We start from the raw sequence: 12,687 nt of genomic DNA, 5'->3' as shown, positions 1-12,687 counted from the left end.
TTTGGTAACTCGAACAAGTTAATAATAATTTAAAAATCAGTAATAACAGTAATATAATCTAAATATTTGTTGGAATCTTATTCTGTGGCAAGAGTCATGCTGAGCCTTTTACATATATTTTGTTATTTATTCTCCACAGACATCTTAGAAGTACTTAGATTATCCCCATTTTGTGTAAGGAATCGAAAGGTTGAGTAACTTTCTGAAGGTCACACGATTAGTAGGAGAGAAAAGCAAGATTCAAGCCAAGGCAAATAGTTAACAACAGTAAGGACTAGGAAACTGTAATATCCTTGCGTAGTTGAGAGTGAATCCAAAATATCTGAGTGGACAGTCTCCTTATAAGTACAGCTCGGGAAGTCATCTCTTATAGTGAGTGTTTCCAGATAACCTCTTACTGGTACGAATCCTTATCCCAGAGAAAGCTTTTACTTTGATGCTCGAACCTGAAATCTTCACATCTGTTGCTCTCCAGTTTTTCAGAGGATGGGCCATGTGATCTGAACTAAACCTGCAATAAGTGTATGTAACCACTAGGTGGCAATGGGTGTGCCCAAATCCAAACTATAGCAAAGGTGCTGATGAGATCAAATTTATTTTCCATTCATTCTTTAATTTTCTTAAATTTATTAAGAAACCTAATATTTGCTTTTAAAATAGTAGTCTTAACTCTTTTGAGAGCCTAATAAAAGCAGATGACATTCCCTCCTGAAAAATACAAATACATATACATATTAATATTCATATAACAATTTATATATGACTTAGGGGAATTAATAGATTCATCCAAAGTAAAAAATCCCTGATGCAAACATAAAGGTGAGGGCTCCACCTTTGCAAAATGTCTAAGATGCATTTTCAGCTTTATTACCACAGATCCTTAAAACAAGCAATAGAAGAAATCTTGGCAAAAATATCTGAACCAGTGGTCATCTACGTGGCTACATTTTAGAATCACCTGAGGAGGTCTTAAAAATGCTGACGCCTAGGCTCTACAGGTTCACCAGAATTTCTAGGGGTGGTGTTGGCATCACATCAGTATTTTAAGCAATCTCCCCAAGGTGATTCTAACATGCATCTAGGGATAAGAATCACTAGTCCTGAAAGATTCCTTCATTTTATGAGTGAAGACGCTGAAAGCCTAACCCAGTGGTTCTCAAACTTGGCTGCACGTTGGAATCACCTGGGGATCTTTAAAAATTAAGGATGCCTGGGCTTCACCTCCAGAGACTGATTGAGTTGATGTGGAAGTGTAGCCTGAGAATGGAGATGGCTGGGGGCTGGTGGCTAACACTTCCCAGGTGATTCTAAAGTGGAGCTAAGTTTGAGAGTCACTGGACTATGGGAGTTGCATAGAGGCACCGTTGTAACGAATCCTTTCTGTCATTGATCATTGTTGAATCTAACTCTGGTATCATCACCACCTTTGGGTACGGTATTTTGACTTTTCCAAGGATTCATTGTTTGAAGTCAGTTTCCACCAGAACCTTGTTGTGACCCTGGAGCTTCAGGTCACTCTGGCATCAAAAGCACCCCTGGTTGTTTATCTTCCCTTCTCTCTGTTTAGGTTTTCTCTGTCTCATTCTCAAGTGAGCTAGTTCTCCACTGCTGAATCCAGAATGATTGTGTGGACAGTCTGTATTTTCCCTTAAATACCCTTCACAGGGCAGGAAGATTTGTCATATCTTCTGGTTTCTACATAACTCATCTCTTCTACTAAGCTGAGAAGGAAAGCTTCCAGTTACGTGATTCACTTCGATGTTTCAAGAAATTCTCCTCCTGTATTTCTCAATTTGGAACTCTTCACTTTGCATTTAGAGATGGGAATAGTATCCTGGCCCAGAAAGCATTCTCAGTTGTGATGCTTAAATTTAAAAGTAACTTCATCACAAGCTGCAGCTTCTACAGATTATAATGGACATAATACTTTTCCAAATAGTTGATACCCTTTGCCACAAAATACTGCAATTTGAGCAGAAGTTGAACAGAACTCTGCATAAATGTTCAAAGTAGAAATTTACTGTAATGTTGCCACTACTCAAATCAACAAACCATGCATTGTGGAAGTATGGTTGTAAGTTTTTAGGGGGCTATGAAGGAAGATATCCAGAAACACCAGTGGGTAGCAGAGCATGTGCGTAGCTTTGCTACTCAAAATGGCGTTGGTGGGTCAGCCATATCAACATCACCTGAGAGCTTGTGGGAAATGCAGAATCCCAGACCCTACCTCTCCGGCTGAATGATAATCTGTAATTTAGTGAAATTGCTTAGTGATTCAAGTTTGAGAAGCCCTAGGAAAGCTTGAGCATTGAAGTACCTTCCTCAGTTTGCTTTTTGGCCCTATCTCTTACTGCGTATGTAATCTTGGGCAAGATTCTTTGTCTTTCGAAGTTTCTTTGTCACTGAAGCCAATTGTACCTGCAGGTCAGAGTTGTTTTAAAGATATAATAAGTTAAACCAAGTAAAGCACTTAAGACAGGTCCCCATATATAGCAAGCACTCACTGTTAGCCATGACCAGGCTATGGAAGCATGTCCACAGCTCATGGAAAAGGAATCAAATGAATGGAAGAACCAAAGGCAATGCATTCGTGTCCTTAGACCAGGCAGGGTCCTTGGAGTCGTGTCTGGGATGAAGGTCCCTGGACCCAAGCCTTTCTGTGCTTGGCTCCTGTCTGAGGCACATCCTCTGGGGACGAAAATAGTTTGTGAGGCTTGGACGGGGTTTTGGACATTGAAACACATGCTTAATTGGTTTGGAATATGGGTTGGGAGTCCTGCAGTAATAATGAAAACAATAACACAAGTACCATAGATTGAGAACTTACTAAGTATTGGGTACTCTGCTAGACACTTTATGCATCACAATGATTGGATCCTGTAATATTTCTTAGATGTGAAAGTTTCTAATCCCACATTAGCAGAAAAATCCTCTCCCCTTCTATAAGAGCCTTTTACCCTAACTCTTCCAGGAAGCCCCTTTCCAACTAAAGATTGCTCCATAATGGACACTTGGTTTGAATGTAGAAAACCAGTGAACCCCGCTTTCATCCCCTGTCCCTCAAATCTGGCTGCCTGCAGACACTTGCTACTCAAAGTGTGGTCCATGGACCAGCAGCAACTGGGATCCCATTGGAACTTGATAGAAATGCAGAATTTGGGGCTCTTCCCCAAACCTACTGAATCCGAAGCTATGTTTAACAAGATTCTCCGAGGATTTGTACACATGTTCAAGTTGAAGAAGACCCCTCTAGCTCAGTGATTCTCGGCCCTGGTCACACATTGGGGAATTCTGAAAAGATCAATGCCTTACCCTCTCCCAAAGATTCTGATTTACTTGGTCTATATAGGACTTGGCATTGATATTTAAAAAGAAACAAACAAAAACAAACTTCGCACATGGCTCTCCTGTCCAGAAAACTTTGATAACGAAGCTCTCAGAGTTTTGAGGAAACTGGATGAAAGCTATCAAATAAGGAAAAGATTCTTTGAAGATTATTGAATATAGGTTCACATCAAGACCTGCAGGCCAGGCGTGGTGGCTCACGCCTGTAATCCCAGCACTTTGGGAGGCTGAGACGGGCGATCACCTGAGGTTGGGAGTTCAAGACCAGCCTGACCAACATGGAGAAACCCCATTTCTACTAAAAATACAAAATTAGCCGGGCGTGGTGATGCATGCCTTTAATCCCAGCTACTCGGGAGGCTGAGGCAGGCAAATCACTTGAACATGGGAGGCAGAGGTTGCAGTGAGCCAAGATTACACCATTGCACTCCAGCCTGGGCAACAAGAGAGAAACTCCATCTCAAAAAAAAAAAAAAAAAAAAGGACGCCTGCAAGCTGGAGACTGGCTAGACAGAGTGAGTGTGGCTGTCATAATGAGTCCTCTCCTTGATGGGTGGGGCCAAAGGGAGTGGAAGACTGAGAAGGGATGGGGCCCATATGTAGCTTCAAATGGAGACCCCTGGACAAAAGCAGGCACAAGTAGAAATAAAAAGATTGTTTAGGGGACCAAGTGGAGTCATGAAAAGATGCACCATACCTAGCGTTGCCATTCCCCGAGTCCAGCACCATAGAGGCTTGCTGTGGGCTTGCTCTTCATAGATGGGGAGTAGGAGGGACCTAGCATGTTTGCCTGACCTCATCCCCTCCTAAAGAGCCTGTCCTGGGACATCTGGGGGAGAGTGGGGTGCCCATTCCTGGCAGTAGCAATGAGATCATGTGCTGAGGTTACAGAATTTTGATGTCCAACTTCACTTTATCAGGAGTGACATCATCCAGAGGCAATAAATATTCATGCCCATCTCTATACCACGGTGAGTTGTATAAAAGAACAGCCAGTCATCCTGCCTATTGTCAAAGCCGTATTCATTAATGGCAGACAAAGGGAGCCATGGGTCATGACTCTCCAGGCTTCATGGAGACCCAGAATGAAGCCTGCGCAGATGGCAGAGGAGTACCTTGCCACAGCCCTGCATACCTTGGTTCCCATCCCCCCATGCCTCTCTGGCCTCAACCCCAGCTGTCTCTGCTTCCCTCCCAGGCTGCAGACACACTAGTCTTCCCCAGACACATGGTTTCTTCTCATGCCATTTGTATTCTTGCGTTGAGTTAGTTCCCTCTCTCTGTTCCTGTAGCCCCAAATTTTTCAGCACTAGCTATTTGTTTTGTGGAATCTGCTGCTCAAGCACCACTGTTTCAGAGAGGCCTTTCCTAACCTTCTCTTCTGTTACCATCTCCGGCTTTACTTTTCTCAGCGCACTTATGTCATCAGACGTCATACACTTGTCGGTTCATGTGTTTATTATCTGTCCCTATCAGAATTTAAGCCCCAGGTATGCAAGAGTTTTATCTTCCTATTGTCATGGGATCCTAGGACCAAGAACATTGCCTGGAAGATCCTAGTTGCTCAAGAGATGTTTGTCCAGGAATGAATGAAGGATGGCACAGTCCTTTACTTGGATGGGCGTAGGATCCAAGCACAGGTCCTGGTTGTGCAGCTGCTTACTAAAGAGTACCCTTCAAGGCTGCACCCTGTTTAGTAGCCCTGTCTGTAAAGTACGTGTGGTATCTGTCACTTGGACAGCCCGTAGGCTGGTCACCAGCCAGCTGGTTGAGCCAGAAGGTCCCAGTTTCTAGCACCCAGGCTTCTTACTGAGCCCCACAGCCTTTCTCCTCCTGTCTGGGACTGACCCAGAACTCCATGGCTCAGCACAGCCAGGGGCTGGGAGCTTCACTTCCATGACTGGGTTCAGAGGGGCTATCACCCAGGACACACTTCCAGTTCTTTCCACCCTGCCAAGAAAGAGTGGGTGCCTTGGAAGCCCAGGCAGCCCAGAGTCTCTGATCTCAGGGACAGGTTTAGGGCTGCCCATGCAGCCAGAAAACCTGGGCTGTGCAGCTGAACTCTGGGAAACTTCTGGTGAGCCTCAGCATCTCTCAGGAAGTAGGACTTTGTTTTCTCGGTCATCCCCTGAGAAACAGAGCTGCTGTTCTAGAGGAGTCTGAGATGATAGCCTCATAAGGTTTATGGAGATGGTGAGATTAGCTGGCTAGAACTATGCTTGGCGTGTGAGGAAACTGAGGCACACAGGGGCCCCTTAAGCGGGAGGTGACATAAATATAAATGTAAAGCAATCGAAGCGCGTCTGACACAAAAACAAGACTATTTTAAGTCTTTCCTGTCCAATATATTGGTTCCTAGCCACATGCGGCTGAGTACTAATTGTTAAAACTAATTTTACTTATTTATTTATTTATTGTCCTTTTAAGTTCTGGGGTACAGGGGCAGAACGTGCAGGTTTGTTACATAGGTATACACGTGCCATGGTGGTTTGCTGCATCCATCACCCCTTCATCTACATTAGGTATTTCTCCTAATGCTATCCCTCCCCTATCCCCCCACCCCCTTCTATCCCTGCCCTAGCCCCCCACCCACCGACAGACCCAGGTGTTTGTTGTTCCCTTCCCTGTGTCTATGTATTCTCACTGTTTAACACCCACTTATGAGACCATGTGGTGTTTGGTTTTCCATTCTTGTGTCAGTTTGCTGAGAATGATGGTTTCCAGCTTTATCCATGTCCCTGCAAAGGATGTGAACTCATCCTTTTTTATGGCTGTATAGTATTCCATGGTTTTTTTAGAGACAAAGTCTTGCTCTGTTACCCAGGCTGGAGTGCAGTGGTGCAATTATAGCTCATCACTGCAGTCTCAAATTCCTGGGCTCAAGCTATCCTCCCACCTCAACTTCCTGAATAGCTGGGACCACAGGCACATGGCCCCACATCTGGCTATTTGTTTTGTTTGTTTGTTTGTTTGTTTTTTGTTTTTCAGGGAGATGAGGTCTTGCTGTGTTGCTCAGGCTGGTCTCAAAGTCCTGGGCTCACGCAATCCACCTGCCTCGGCCTCCCAAATTGTTGGGATTACAGGTATAAGCCACTATGCCTGTTTTTATTTTTGTAATGTGACTACTAAAAAATATAACATTACATATGTGGTTCATATCTGTGATTCATATTATATCACATTGGACAGGGCTGATTTAAATGTTAGTGGCATTGAGCGTCTAGTTGCCTTCAAGTTTCAGCTATGAACAGAACAAAGCCTCTGCCTTCATGGAGTCTATGGGATATGGGAGGAGACATAGGATAGACAAATAACTTCGGAGAGCAATAAATGCTGGGAGCACTGTCAGGCAGGGGATGTGTTGGACAAACACTGGGGAGGCGAAGTGGTCTTCGATAGCGTGGTCCTACGAGGTGGCATTGGAGCTGGTTGAACCAGGGCTTATGAGGGTTGATGAAGGAATCATGTTGCAGTGGGGCCCAGGGTCTCCAGGGTGCAAATGGAAAGGCAGCCGGTATAGACAATTGTTCTGCAAAGTTCGGCTGTCAGAGAGACAAGAGGCAGGAAGGGTGTGAAACAGAGGGTGGGCTTGTTCTATGTGAGGGGCAAAGGGTGGGGGAAACATGAAAACATCCCCATGCTGAAGGAACAGAGCTGGTAGAGAAGGGTCCAGAAGGGACGGGTGCAGGAAAGGAGGAACCAGGGCAGGCCTTGGTTCTCCTCAGCCTTGACCTTCAAGGTGGCTTTTTTTTCTATCACTTGGATGATGAGAGTGAAAGCATGGTTGTTGTTAAATTTATAAGTGACACATCACTGGAAGGGATGGTCAGCATCCCCCAGGTGATGACAGACTCGGGATTCAACATGTCTTACAGGGCACAGATACTCCAAGTCCCATTTTATTTATTTATTTATTTATTTATTTATTTATTTATTTATTAATTATTTTGAGATGGAGTTTTGCTCTTGTCACCCAGGCTGGAGTGCAATGGCGCCATCTCAGCTAACTGCAGCCTCCGCCTCCCAGGTTCAAGTGATTCTCTTGCCTCAGCCTCCCGAGTAGCTGGAATTACAGGTGCCCACTACCACCACGCCTGGCTAGTTTTTAAAAATATTTTTAATAGAGACAGGGCTTTGCCATGTTGGCTAGGCTGCTCTTGAACTCCTGACCTCAGATGATCTGTTCGCTTCGGGCTCCCAAAGTGCTGGGATTACAGGCGTAAGCCACTGTGCCCGGCCTCACATTCCATTTAACAGGATCCCCTCTGCTGGCCAAGGCTCACCTTTCCTTCTGTGCCTAGGATCCCATCTGTTCCTGGTCCACAGAAACCTTGCTCCCAGGACTTTCACCTTCCCCCTCCTGTATTCTTCTCTAGTAGCTCTGCTCCTCCAGCCTGGGGATGTGTTCAGCCCCTTTACCCTCAGGTAGGACGAGCCCACCCTCCATGTCCCTCCCTTGCCGCCTCTCCTCTCCCCAACAGCCAAACTTTGCAGAACACCTGTCTCTACCTGCTCCCTTTCCATCAGCTCCCCTTACACCCTCAGCCCATCCCCTCTGCTCCACTGCCAGGCAGCCTCTTTCCCACAGTTTCAGGGGGGTTCTGGTTCTGGGGACAGCTTCTTTCTTGGCTCTGCCATCAGAAACCCTGCCACTCCCTCCATGGACACCAAAGCTCTGCCTCCTCGAGTACATTTGGGTCCTTACAGGGACACGCTGTCCGGCTTCTCTGGCTCCCCAGCCATGCTCGGCTCTTTGCTCAGTCTGGATTGTTCTCTTTTTTGTCAGCTTTCCCTCAGCCTAGACTATTCTTCCTTATCTCCTAGGCCTCCACATGGCTCCCACTTCCCTGGCTTCCTGCCTGTGGGCCATTTCTCTGCTGGTCCCTGGTGGCACCCTGGGCTCCTCTGTCCGTGCAGAGAGGTAGTGGAGTGGGCTGACTAGGACCCTTGGCCCCAGTTTGGTACCCCGCGCTGCCTTCACTAGCTGGGAGTAGAGCTTGATCACTTTACTTAACCTTCTGTACCTCAGTTTCCTAGACTGTAAACTGGGTGTGAACTATACTACTTACGTTGTTGTGAAGATTGACTTAACCACCTCTGGGCTATCTGGTTTCTCGAAGGTGTATCCCTTATCAGTGTAGGTCACCTCACAGTCTCCAATCCCTGGCTCAGAGCCTGGCATACTCAAGCTGTCCAGTAAATATTCACAAAGTGAATAACATGGTAGAAATCCCATATTTGGGTCAGAAGTTCCATTAAGTCACATGAGAGAGTCATGAGAGTTTAGGGCGAATGCACAGAGCAAGTTCAGAGCTCTGGAAACAGCTACATCATTAGACTGCATTGAAAGAACCTGAAATCCAGATCCAAGCTGATGGCATGCCAGCTCTTCTCATTGCTGGAGCATGATGCCTGAGTTCCTGTGTTCTGTCGTAAACATGTGTGCCCCTGGCTTGCCAGAGAGGGTGATACAGGTCCTGGGAAAGCTTGAGAACCCTGTTCTTCAAATCACATTAGCAACTTACTACTTTGAAAATGCTTTCCATGGATTGACGTATTTAATTCTTGTAAGAAGCCCATGAGGCAGGCACCATTATAATGCCCACTCCATAAATGAGGAAACTGAGGTTCAGTGGGCATTCGAAGCTTGTCCCAGGTCACACAGCCAGGAGGGGACTGACTCGTCTGGGCTCTACATACAGATAGACCCTGGAGCTGAAGCTCTGAGGCCAAACTGATCAGAGGTGCAGAGGGGCCCCAGGAGCCGCTCCAGCAATGTGATCCTGTCCTGAAGCTGTGTGTCTACACTTCTCATTTGCCCCAGTGCATGGATCTAGGGCTGTGGGGAGGCCACCAGAGGAGGCCACTGCTTGCTTAGCATAAGGGCAGGCGTTCTCCTGATGGGAGCCCCTCAGCTCCAGGACAAATCACCTTGCCATGGAATGAGCTGCTCGCTCTGTAATTGTTTTAAGCAGAGGCCGGGAGCAGCTTGGGCATTTACAGCTTGAGAGGAAGGCTGGCCGAGCAACTTCCAACGTCTTGCTTTTTGCATGTCATCATAGAAACAGTAGCTGGGACTTGTTGAGGGCCGACTGTCCAGGCCCTGAGCTAGGAGCTTCCTTGTCATAGTCCTTGTGTAGGCACTGTCCCCCTCCCAGCAGATAGGAGGCTACAGTGACATGGAGTGACGGGCAGCCTGCCTGCAGGTGCACGATTTGTCGATGTCAGGGTGTGGGTCTGACCTAGGCAGTCCCATATCCAGCACTCACTCTCTCACTGGCCACACTTCTCTTGGTATTCTGTGACCCCAGGGTCAGAGCCCAGACAAAACTTATGGCCAAATCACCATTCTATTCTCAGAACCAGGCTTGTCCTGAGAGGAAGAGTTAATTCGTCATTTTAAGCCATTTAGAAAGTGAGTGCTAAGCACCTGTGTTCTTATCATGGAGCTAAGTGGCTTTTCCCAGCATAGGATTGCCTTAAGGACAGGTGTGCTCAGAAGCAGAGCTTTCCAGAAGCCAGGGGAGCTGCCCTTGTGATGATGGGGCCAGCTGTGCCCAACACATCCCACCCTTAGGGCTCCATCCTGCCTGATTGCTGCACAGGCTTGGCCAGAGAGGACCCATCCCCTCCCTGTTCCCAGCAAGGAGGCAGTTGCGGTCGGGGGCAGATAGAGCCTGCTCTGTCCACGTTGTCCGGGGGAGAAAGGAGAATCACGGAGCTGGTGCACTCATTACTCACCACCATGCCCAGGGAGCCAGAGGATTTAGAATATGGCTGGGTTGTTCCCAAAATGAGGTGCCAGTGAGAGGGAAAGCCAGAGCCCAGAGGACAGGGTCAGAATTCGCAATTACCTCTGTGACTTGGCAAAACGAAGGAAGCAACAGAGCACGGTGCAGTGACAAGAGCAAGCAGGTGCTGGGCAAGGGAGGTCCTGAGTGAGTGGCAGGGTGCAAGAGAGAACAGCTACATGCCCCTGGCCCCCAGGGATGCGGAGGCTGGGAGCTCTCACCAGGAGGGAGAGCCCAGCTTCCATCTGAGTGGCCTTTAGAGGTCTTTCCCCCAGGGGCTTAATGTCCATTTCCTACAGAGTAAAGGCTAGTTGGGAACCCAAAGATGGAGGAGGGGATGGCATCAAGCCATCCATAGCTAGATGTGACAAACCAACTGTGTGCTGAACACTTTGTTAGGGCCTACAGGAGCTGGAAGGTGGATTAGACACAGACCTGGCCTCAGGAGCTTAAATCCAGGAGCAGAAAGATGAGACAATACAAGAAGATCATTGACCCTCCAGGTGCCCCTCCAGAATTATAGAACACGTGCTTAGAATGCTTAGAGGGAGGTTGTATGGTCAGGGTGAGTGTCACCGAGTGCTTGAAGGGCAGGTAGGATTGGGTGAGGTGGACGGTAGAAGGTACTCCTGGAGGATGAAAAACTGGGGTCTGCAAGAGCCTGGAGAACAGTGATGCTTAAGGAACTAAAGGCTTGTGGAAGGGCACAGTGATCAATTCCTTTGGAAAGATTGGTTGTGGCTTTTCTGTAAACAGACAGCAGTGATTAAAGATTTGGGACAATGGCCAGGAAGGAACTGGAACTCTGTGTTCTAGTGGGGAAGGCTGCTCTGAGTAGGAGGAATTTTTTTTCATTAAACATATGGACTGTGTCCCTGGTAGGGTGGGAGGTATGTAGCGGGGGCCAGGGGTAGGGGTCCCAGCTGTGGAGGCAGCAGAATGGCTCAGTTGTTCTAATGCCATGGGAATGGGGCAAGGCTGGACCCTCCAAAGGGGCTTGGAGAGGAGGCTTTTGGGGACCTACAGTGAGAAACCTACAGAGGAAGAGATGTGGGGAGCACAGTTCATTAGCAGCCCTTCGAGAGCCAGAGAAAGAGGACGGTAAGATGGGACTCCAGACTCACTGATACCTTCATTCATTCAAAAGTGATTTTGGTCCTTTATTGGGTGTCAAGCAGCAGCAATGCAGTGAACAAAACAAACTCCATAGTTTCATGGTGTTCACATTCAGCTAGAGGAGGCAGAAAATAAACCCATAGACATCTACTTGAAATCCAGTAGTAAGGCTTTGAAGAGAAAGCGAACAGGGAAAGAAAGTAGGAAGTGATGAGAAGTGAGAGGAAGGAACCTGATTTGAGGAAGGACCACTGAAGCAGAGACCCAGATTATGAGCCATGTGTGACCATGTGGAGAAAAGATGTTTAGGGCAGAAGTGAAATCTTGCTTGGTGTGAAGAAGAGACCCAAGTGGCTGGAGTAGAGAGAGCTGGGGTAGAGACATGTTAAGGCATAGAAGTCAAAGATGTACAGCCTTCTGAGCCATACGAGATCTTGAGTTTCATTCTGGATGAGATGGGAGCTACTGTAGGATTTATAGTAGAGTAAAGACATGATCTGACATGTGATTTTCAGTAAGCATTCTGGCCACCATCTTGAGACTAGATTCTATTCTCTATTTTTTTTTTTGAAATGGAGTTTTGCTCTGTCACCCAGGCTGGAGTGCAATGGTGCGATTTCTCCTTAATGCAACCTCCACCTCCTGGGTTCAAGCAATTCTTCCGCCTCAGCCTTCCCTGCCCTCCCCGAGTAGCTGGAATTACAGGCTCGTGCCACCCTGCCTGGCTAATTTTTGTATTTTTAGTAGAGATAGGGTTTCACTGTTTTGGCCAGGCTGGTCTTGAACTCCTGACCTCAAGGGATCTGCCTGTCTTGGCCTCCTAAACTACTGGTATTACAGGCATGAGCCGCTGTACCTGGCTGAGTCTAGATTCTGGAGGAGCAAAGGTGGAGGAGGGAAGGCAGCCTAGGAATTGGAAGCTATTGCATCATCTGGGCGATGGGAGGGAGATGGGATTTGGACTGGAATGTCAGTGTTGGAAGATGTGAGAAAGGCTTTCTTGAGGGTTTATTTTTCTTAATGTGTTATTTTGAACAATTTCAAACCAATGGAATATTTGCAAGAATGAAACAATGAACACCTACATGCTATTACTAGTTGTTAACATTGTAACATATTTGTGTCTCTTTATCTGTCTTTCTCCCTCTCCTTTTCCTTAACATCATCATCATCGTCACCACCACCACCACAATCATCATCATCACCACCATCACCATCACCATCATCATCATCATCACCACCACCATCATCATCATCACCATGATCATCATCACCATCACCATAATCACCACCATCAACATCACCATCACCATCATTACCACCACCACCATCATCATCACCATGATCATCATCACCACCACCATCATCACCACCACTATCATCACCATCACCATCATCATCATCATCACCATAATCACCACCACCATCACCATCA

At 46.9% G+C, this 12,687-nt stretch overlaps 1 protein-coding gene across 3 annotated transcripts in view; it reads left to right on the top strand.

Moving 5' to 3' along the window:
• SHISA6 (shisa family member 6) overlaps nucleotides 1–12,687 on the top strand; it is a 330,100-nt gene that overhangs the window by 22,487 nt on the left and 294,926 nt on the right. The window lies entirely within an intron of this gene.

This window comes from Sapajus apella, unplaced genomic scaffold, assembly GCF_009761245.1.
Source record: "Sapajus apella isolate SASKATOON/1434 unplaced genomic scaffold, GSC_monkey_1.0 scaffold12, whole genome shotgun sequence".
Classification (NCBI taxonomy): Eukaryota; Metazoa; Chordata; class Mammalia; order Primates; family Cebidae; genus Sapajus; species Sapajus apella.
Note: the sequence above shows the minus strand (reverse complement) of the source record. Positions and strands in the feature narration are given on the sequence as shown.